Here is a 10,360-nt window from a genome sequence, read left to right on the forward strand (position 1 = left end):
ACGCCATCTGTAGTACGATGCTACATTTTAGGATTACGTATGCTCCAACAAGGTCCACTTGTGTGGATATCTACTTGCTGAAAACGAATCCCGGCGTAGCCAATCTCAACGTGATAGGCATGTTGCTTAGTGGAATAAAATAATTCGAAGTAGTCTGTATTCTGTCGAAACTGCCAGACGCGGATCGCGATTTCGATTTTTTTGGATCTCATCAGCGCGTCCGACAGAAAACAGACCAACTTTTACCTGCTGTCTTAACAGTACGTTTTAGAAAATACTAAATATTTTTTTAAGTATAGTTGGGACGATCAGAATTGACAAACTCCTCAATAAATTATATGTGAGAATAGACGTATCTTCTTTCTTGTTTCTACTTGGGACTGTAGTCATTTGCTGCATTTTGGACAAGCCCTTGTTAAGTTAGGAAATGCTTTATGTGTAGTGCAGACAAAGTGAAAAGAGATAAACGAATAAAAGTAAACGGTGCAACGGCTAAAGGTTGTATAAATACACAAAAGATCAGGGTTTAAAATTGCCTGATTGGAATTATATTTTCACAAAAGCGTTTTTGCATTCCTTAATTCCTGAAAATGTTGAACTTTCTTTAAAGTCCAATACTGACAACAAATTCTGCTTGTCTGCATCTCTTTTTGTAACATATTAACTGATATCAGTGTCCAAGATTGGAATCATGGACATTAAAGAAGAACGATATCAGAAAAATAGAGGCATTTAAGCTCTGGTTATATCGTAGAATATTACGAATTTCATGAGTAAGTACAGAGAATCACCAATGTCGAGGTGTTAAGACGTATGAAGAAGGAAACGGAAATTATCCTGACTATTAAAAAGAGGAAACTGGTCTACCTGGGACACATTATGAGAGGAGACAAATACCATTTACTCCAACTAATAATACAAGGAATAATAAGTGGAAAAAGATCAGTAGGAAGGCGAAGACATTCCTGGTTGAAAAACCTACACGAATGGTTTCACACCACCAATAACTGTTTAGAACAGCAGACTGGAAAATATGTGTAGCCTTGATGATTGCCAACCTTAGAAACGAAGATGGCACTTGAAGAAGAAGTATTAATATATAAAGAAAACAATTGCATTATCGTCATCATCATCATAAGGTTGTCAGTCCTAAGCTCCTAAAACTGGTTGGACACGTACCTCCACAGAAGTGACTTCTTTTTATTAAAGGCGACACGACCCTGCGCTATCTTCTGCTTTATATTCCTACTACTCCTTCCGTCCTGACTTATCTGACTTCCTAGATACCTGAAATCAGCCACTTCTTCTAATTTTTCGTCTTCTATCTGTATATTCGCTCTTTCCTTACTTTTTCTGCCATTGCATACCAGTATTTTATTTTATTTTTTTCATTATCGTATGCGAGATTAAATGTAGGGGAGAAAATACATTATTTCAATGCAATTGCGAGTTTTNGTTTACCGATAGATATAGGCATATTAAGAGAAGTGGAACTGGCATTTATAACCACCGAATAGAACTGGACTCTGGTTTACCAATAGATTTAGGAATACGAAGAGAAGTGGAACTAGCATTCATTACCACCTAGTAGAAGTGACCTGTGGTTTACCGATAGCTCTAGGAATATGAAGAGAAATAGAACTAGCATTTATAACCACCGAGTAGAACTAACCTGTGGTTTATCAATAGATTTAGGAATAAGAAGAGAAGTAGAACTAGCATTTATAACCACCGAGTAGAATTCACCTGTGGTTTACCGATAGATCTAGTTCTATGAACAGAAGTAAATCTGGCGTTTATTGCCACCGAGTAGAAGTGACCTGTCGTTTACCAATATATTTAGGAATATGAAGAGAAGTGGAATTAGCATTTATAACACCAAGTAGAACTGACCTGTGGTTTATCAATAGATTTAGGAATAAGAAAAGAAGTAGAATTAGCATTTATAACACCGAGTAGAATTGTCCTGTGGTTTACCGATAGATTTAGGAATATGAAGAGAAGTGGAACTAGCATTTATAACCACCGAGTAGAACTGACCTTGCTTTAGCGATTGATCTAGGAATATAACAATATTCAGCTTCACCTTATTGGCCCAGAAGCAGCTATTTAAATGCCTACAATAACTTCGTCAAGCGAATTGCGAGATGAGCTGCTTCAAAGCTATGTAGGGTTGGTAAACACAACCAGGATGTAGGCAAGCAAAAAGGCCTTCATCACTTTTATGAAGCACAGAGACTCGGCAATCGACAGGAGAAAACTAAGACTGTTGTGAAAATCCTTACAGGTCATGGAGAACTATGTTTTCACAGAAATAAACGAGGTTAGCCACTACTTCTTCCTGTCATTTCTGTGACGAGGAAGTGGAATGTGACACATCACAATTAAGTTACTATCCCGAACTGCTGACATGATGCCGCATATTTGGCTGCCACATTCTACAAACAGAAGACGTTACCGCCGACGATTTTCAAAGGCTACTCTCCTTTTGGGGAGGTTTCTTCGAAGTATCAAGAGAAGGCCAACAGATCACCAATGCTTTTTAGGTTCGAATAATCCTGAACCCTACCATAATAATAATAAATACACAAGAAAGTCATTCAAAAGAAAATAACATTAAATGCACTAAATACACTTAATTTTTTATGTTTAACACCTCGTTATCGTTTAACCAATAATATTTTACCAATTATATTGCATGTGGCTGACTTATCTTGTTTTATTAAATAAACCATACTAATTTCGTTTATTAGTATTAAAATGTAGCAGCCCAAGTGGTAATGGCATTCTCATTTAACGATTAGCTCTCTTCATTATCTATAACCTTTAATTCTCGTTTCGTGTTTAATTGAAGTATTGTTTTTATTTTTACTAATATATACAACATGTCATTATATCTTATCAATGTTAACGATGAGAACAATATTTGAAAATATTGTTAATTCTTTTGTACACTACTAAATTTGCCCAGGATTTCATGGAACTATAATTAGAGTCATCAATAACTGAAAATAAATATAAAACATATACACATAGAATGCACGTTTTCCGAAACATATCAAAAGACATACATATATTAAAATGAAACGCTTTAACATGTTATATTAGGAGAAATGCATTTTTACAAAGAACGGAACATGCCGAAATACGTGTAGATTAAGCTTTTTCTGTAACATTTAAGGAATACTACTAGACCGGAGAGGTCTACTCCCTTACGAGTCTGAAGTTGCTTCTTGGCATTGAACCCTTTAAAGTGGCCTTTAATGTAGCTGCAACAGGAATTAACCCTTCATGGGATCAGAAACATTGAGCTCCCCATAGATGTGATTTGAGGATATTATTTGAGATGACCTCTAAACGCACCCAAAGACCCTCTTTCTTATTCATAAAAAATACTGAGTTAGGCTTTACTCTACAGAGAACTGGTCCTCGGTAAAAATCTTCATCCCGTGCGTCACTGACCTGTGATTTGCCGAAGCATCTAGGAAGGTAAAGAGAAGTGGAACTGGCATTTATAACCACCGGTAATAAATAATTCCTTATCGAAATAATAATAAATAATCCAAAAATTTTCCTCATTTACATTGTTATATAAACTTACTAAAGTGATAAATTTAGTTAAATTAATGAGGTTTCGGTTATCTCGACTGCAATTTCTGGAGCTTTCCACATAAATTATTATATCTCAGTTTTTGGTAAAGTGTGTTACGGAATTAAACAAACTAACAACTAAACCTGACATACGTTGAATAATTCATCTTTGAAGAAAAACAAAATATGAATACCTAAATAAGGTACCTAAGCCAATTATTGCCATGTTCCTAATATTGCCAACGGAGCCAAAATCCTGACGTCATTACTCTTACGGCTGGTATACATACTAAAACATTCTTAAGGACGAAATCAACTAATTGAACGTACCCGAAAAGTCTCCAGTCTGCACAAAGCATCAGAAACATAGAGACCGCTTTTTGTTTACCCCGGTTATAAAAAACTATTCGTTTATTTGACGTCGTATTGGCTGTCCAATTAAAATAAAAAGTGCAAAAAATTACACAAGGTACCTACTTACATTCATATTTTGTTATTATACTACTTTTATGTTTATTTTAAAGGAATTACCCCAGCTATATATAGTTATTGTTTAAAGAGAAACTAATGCATCTTTTGAAGAAGATTTAATGAGTTTAGGGTGTCGAAAATTAATAAAGATTTTAATTCTTATCATAATCATCATGAAACAATTAAATCGAAAAATTATTTTGTGTGAAAATTTCGCTACGTGAACTACGCCTTGCCATTTACATAATATGTATTTGATATGTTGTACTAAAACAACCGAAATTACTTTCAATATCAAACAACCTTCACATAATCGGTAATCTTCTTGTATATTATATACTTACGACATTGTGATTTCAAAGGGTTACTGTCCCCACTAATTTATTTTAAACAATGTTTTAAATATTCAAACAATAACACCATTTACGTCTACTCCGTTTCGAACATTGTTATCAAATAATTGGCTGCTAATGAATGCAAATTATTAGAAAAGGAAATAAGAGAAAAAGCGGAAAAAGGGCAAAACATGTTGGAAAACAAGGAGAACGTGTCGACAACAAAGTACGGTCTGCGAAAATACATAGCATGGATTGGGAGACGTTTGGATGCTAATGAGCTCGAGTCTGAGTTAAGCTGGGACCGCTTGTTGTCATCAGGCCTGCTATAAAACCGCAAATGTNAGGTACCTCACATAAACAACATTATCTACTGTTAATAAAAATACATTAGATCCGTAAAAATGCAATTTTCTTTTCAAAATTCTTCATCAGCAATTTATCCAAATTAGCAAATGTGAATAACGATATCGAACTTATTAGCACTCATCACATCCCATAAATCAGTCACTAAATCGAAATTGCTATATGCCACCTGTAAATATTCGTTAGATATTTACTGATAATTGTTGTTATTTTATAATTATTGTATAAACGAATTATGCGAGGAAGCGCAGCTATTTCAAATTGTCTTCAGACGGAAAAAGACTGAGTTTCTGAGTGATGTAGTATATAATTTCAAACGTTTAGCGACTACATCTTCAGTGGTCCTGTTATGGTCAACGGAACGCACTATAACACAGTAACACTACCCAGCACCTCAGCCTGTTTACCTAAAAATTGTTTTAAAGGATTGTTATTTTCTTGCATAATTCGTGCAATAATTATAAAATATAAAATTCACCGGAGCGGAGTCTAAGCTGCGTTGAAAATAAGATATTATAAAAGCACCACGAAATAAAATTACGAAAATTCGACTAAATGGTCATCTAGATAGAATGATTGGTAAATAGTACGTATTTGTTTAAATACTTTCAGTCCTATCCCTCGTTGCGCCACCAACATGGATTTGGGCTTCCTCAGATTTTGGATTGGTTACTCTACTCATTCCTATTCTGAGCTAAAATTCGCATTTCCCCAAAACTAGAACAACCGATATCCTTAAGTATTTGCGAACAGTAATCTAATCTACCTCTACTCCTCTTAACTCTTATTTCCGCCTGTAATATGTTTTTGACTAGACCTTCGTGTCTGAAAAGGTGCCCTACCAACCGATCTCGCCTGTTTCTTGTTGACTTCTATAGAGTCTTCTGTTCTCCTATTTTTTCTAATACCTCTTCATTTCTAACCTTCTCTATCCACGGTATCATCATCATTCGCCGGTGACACCACATTTTGGACGCTTCTAAGCTGTTCTTTTCGGCCGCGCCCACCGTCCATGTTTCGCACCAGTACAGAGCAACGCTCCATCCTAAATCTTTAACAATCTTTTTAGAATACGATTGTGTCACGCTTGTCTTACAATTAGCAAAATATTTATCGTTCCGCAAAAAATTAAATGCAATATTACTATACAGACTGCTAAATAGTGGATAAGGAACGAGATAAGCGATGTTACGTAGATAGTATAAGTAAGTAAGTATTTGAGCCGAATAACCAAAAAAAAAAAAGACCATAAGGGGATGTGGGCCACAATAAGATGTGAAAACATAATGAGAGCGTTCAGAAAAAGGATATAGGGATTGAACTTATAGACATTGTGATGGAAGGGAAGAGACGGTTTAACATTTACTTTGTTTTGGAGTGGCAATTAAAAGCAACGGAATGATAACAAGATGAGAGAATTGATTGTGGGTGCATTGAAGGGAGAAGTGTGTGAGAATCCGTATGAATATTTTTGATTTGGATGTAACATTCTAATTGAGTTGATTTATTTAAAATAGTTGAATTTAAAGTAAGAATATAAAATTCAAACACCTATAAAATCCTGTCTATTCCTGTTTTCATTTTGTATTTTGAATTCCTTTTTCTAAATATTAATAGTGTTTAAATCTATTTAATTCAGATACAATTACAATTTTTGTGCTTTCTTTTTCTAAATAAATCAAATACATACCCAGACTGAGGTATGTCATGTTAGTCTGGTGAAGCAAGACCGCCCTGTTCACCTCAAAAAAGGAGTTACAAATTGATATACTTGATGCTACGGAATACTACTAGACCGGAGAGGTCTACTCCCTTACGAGTCTGAAGTTGCTTCTTGGCATTGAACCCTTTAAAGTGGCCTTTAATGTAGCTGCAACAGGAATTAACCCTTTATGCGATCAAAAACATTGAGCTCCCCATAGATGTGATTTGAGGATATTATTTGAGATGACCTCTAAACGCACCCAAAGACCCTCTTTCTTATTCATAAAAAATACTGAGTTAGGCTTTACTCTACAGAGAACTGGTCCTCGGTAAAAATCTTCATCCCGTGCGTCACTGATCTGTGATTTGCCGATGCATCTAGGAAGGTAAAGAGAAGTGGAACTGGCATTTATAACCACCGAGTAGAACTGGACTTTGGTTTACAAATAGATTTAGGAACACGAAGAGAAGTGAAACTAGCATTTATAATCACCGAGTAGAACTGGACTCTGGTTTACCAATAGATTTAGGAACACGAAGAGAAGTGGAACTGGCATTTATAACCACCTAGTAGAACTGACCTGTGGTTTATCAATAGATTTAGGAATAAGAAGAGAAGTAGAACTAGCATTTATAACCACCGAGTAGAATTCACCTGTAGTTTACCGATAGATCTAGTCATATGAACAGAAGTAGAACTGGCATTCATTGCCACCGAGTAGAAGTGACCTGTCGTTTACCAATATATTTAGCAATATGAAGAGAAGTGGAAATTGCATTTATAACACCGAGTAGAACTGACCTGTGGTTTACCGATAGACCTAGGCATATGAAGAGAAGTGGAACTGGCATTTATAACCACCGAGTGGAACTGACCTGCGGTACTTATACAAGTAGATTTAGGAATATGAAGAGAAGTGGAACTAGTATTTATAACCACCGAGTAGAACTGACCTGTGGTTTAGCGATGGATCCACGAATATAAGAATATTCAGCTTCACCTTATTGTCCCAGAAGCAGCTATTTACAATAACTTCGTCAAGCGAATTGCGAGATGAGCTGCTTCAAAGCTATGTAGGGTTGGTAAACACAACCAGGATGTAGGCAAGCGAAAAGGCCCTCATCACTTTTATAAAGCACAGAGACTCGGCAGTCGACAGGAGAAAAGCTACGACTGTTGTGAAAATCCTTACAGGTCATGGAGAACTATGTTTTCACAGAAATAAACGAGGTTAGCCACTACTTCTTCCTGTCATTTCTGTGACATTTTTACAAAGAACGGAACATGCCGAAATACGTGTAGATTAAGCTTTTTCTGTAACATTTAAGGCTACCACATACAACCGACTCTCGGTGACCTACGGTGAAATATAATTTCGTCATAAAGTTATTATGTAATATCTACCACACACAACCGACCAAAATGTGCAATGGACCAAAATAAGATAGAGCAAATTGCAAGTTTAAATTTTAGCCGACCTTCCACAAACCCGATTGTCGGGGGTACAATGAGTATATACTATTGTTAGTATTTTAAAATGCAAGCATACTACAAGAATGTCGACTAGTCAAAAATAATTTTGGTGCGAGGGAAGAAAAAGTTGGGAAAGAGCGAATGTGGAGATAGGATACGAAAGATAAGAAGAAGTGGCTGATTTTAGGTATCTAGGAAGTCAGATAAGTGAGGACGGAAGGAATAGTAGAGATATAGAGTAGAGTCGCCTTCAATAAAAAGAAGTCACTTCTATGTTCACGAACGATTTATTTAGAAACTCGTAAAATATTGTTAAACGGTGAGGAAACCGTGGATAGAGAAAGTTAGAAATGAAGAGATATTAGAAGGAATAGGAGAACAGAGGACTCTATGGAAGTCAATAAGAAATAGGCGAGATAGGTTGGTAGGACCACTTCTCAGGCATAAAGGAACATATTATTTGTGATCAGATTTACTTGAAACTTTGTTTTAATGGTCTCTCATTTAATTTCTGAAAGATCTATCTCGACAATTTAAAAAAGGGAAAGGTGTTGCAATTTTTGTTTGGGACATACNTGGAAATCAATAAAAATAGGCGAGATAGGTTGGTAGGATACCTTCTCAGGCATGAAGGTCTAGTCAGAGACATATTAGAAGCATAAACATCAGTTAAGAGGAGTAGAGGTAAACCTAGATTAGATTACTGTTAGAAAATAATTAAATATGTGGGGAAATGCGAAAATTGACTCAGGATAAGGAGTGGAGGTGCGTGTGCAACCAGTCTTATGATGATACTTTATTCCCACCTACTATGCTGGTAGGTATGCAATCCCTTCGGACTGGACCGGAGGGTAGAACGGATGGCCTTTTCAACCTTCTTTAAGAAATCGTAGAAATCGATGGGTAGTAATTGGGAGAGAAAGATGAAGCGGACGAAATGAAAACATAAGAGAAGTGAAAGAGTATGTGTGGAATATTGTTGCCATAGCATTTGCCTAAACGAACGAAGTAAACCACCGAACAAATTAAGCCAGGACCAGGCCATCAGACAAACTCGGAATCGGACCGATATCCTCCCGAATGCTAAGCTCTTAAGGTCATGCCACTCAATAACTGGACAAAATCTTTAATATTATCATCTCTTTTAGGTGATATTAATAAAAGATAACAGTAATAATAATAACTTTTGAAACATGAATAAGTAAATAACAGTAATTTCATAATTTGTATTTGTTCTGATTTGTACTGGTCAGTTAGTATTATTACACCGTTTAAGAAATAGACTTCTTAGATAACGGATATAGATTATGACTATGATAACATAATTAAATATTGCAATAAAAACATTAAAGTAAAATTATAGAACGAAACGTGTGCGAAAACAGTTACAAAGTTGATATTGTCAAAACGGACGCAATTCAAAATTTTCTTGTGGCAGTTACAACAGTTTCAATAAATAGCACTGTGGATGAATGATCATTTTTTTTCAAAACTAATGAAAAGATTGAGTAAAGCATTCTTCAGCCATGAAACTTAATCAAAAATTGGTCCCTTTCGCGAATTCTATCGCGACAAATTCCCTTCACAATTAATTCGCCTCGGATGTGCGGCAAATTTTTCTTAAAAGCGAATTAATTGTAGAGAGATTTTTAATAATTAGTAGAAAAAACTCTCGGAAGGAGGTAACACCTCAAAGTAGAAAATTGTCATTTAGACAACTTAACGATTCGAGGGACTCGTCTTGCTAACATTATATATACGTACATGTAAAAATTATGTCAATGTTAAACTAATTACTCGTATGATATCCAGATACTACTTCTTGTACGCAACTTTAACCGTTTTATCCACTTTTCTCCTCTACTCTTTTACTCTTTCTTATTTGTGAGGGGCAGAGAGTACAATGGCCCTGGGGGGCGCAAATGTCAGGGTGGCAAAAATCTTTTCTTCGCTTTTAGATAGAATAAAAGCCGCCCTAGTGTTAGATATATCAAATTCTTTTTCCTCTTTTTTACCATTTGTTCCAACATCTTCTTTATTCTTATCTCTTCCATAGTCATATCACCTTCTATATAAACCTTCTTCCTCCTCAACCTTCTACTGTTTTTAACCCCTTGCAACTTCTCTTCCCACTTCTTCATTTTTCCCCATATACCTTCTTTATAACTTTCCTTCCCATAATCTCCCTTATAAATCTTTCAAACACCCTCTTCTCTTTATTTTCCTCTAATTCTGTTTCAAAAAACAGCAGGTTTATCTCTTCCCTTATTTTCTTTCCAGTTCCATTACCAATCTCCTTATTCACTTTTTTGCTCCTTTTCTTGTTTCTCTACATTCTTTTCTATCTTCAGCTCATCTAGTACCATTTCCTCTACTTCTACTTTCAAATTGTTGTTTTTCCCCTTAAACTATTCCTTAT

At 35.5% G+C, this 10,360-nt stretch overlaps 1 protein-coding gene across 1 annotated transcript in view; it reads right to left on the reverse strand.

Annotated features, from left to right (window-relative positions):
• Positions 1–10,360, reverse strand: part of LOC108742877 (Y+L amino acid transporter 2-like) — a 57,022-nt gene that overhangs the window by 45,897 nt on the left and 765 nt on the right. The window lies entirely within an intron of this gene.

Source organism: Agrilus planipennis, unplaced genomic scaffold, assembly GCF_000699045.2.
Source record: "Agrilus planipennis isolate EAB-ADULT unplaced genomic scaffold, Apla_2.0 scaffold419, whole genome shotgun sequence".
NCBI classification, from domain to species: domain Eukaryota; kingdom Metazoa; phylum Arthropoda; class Insecta; order Coleoptera; family Buprestidae; genus Agrilus; species Agrilus planipennis.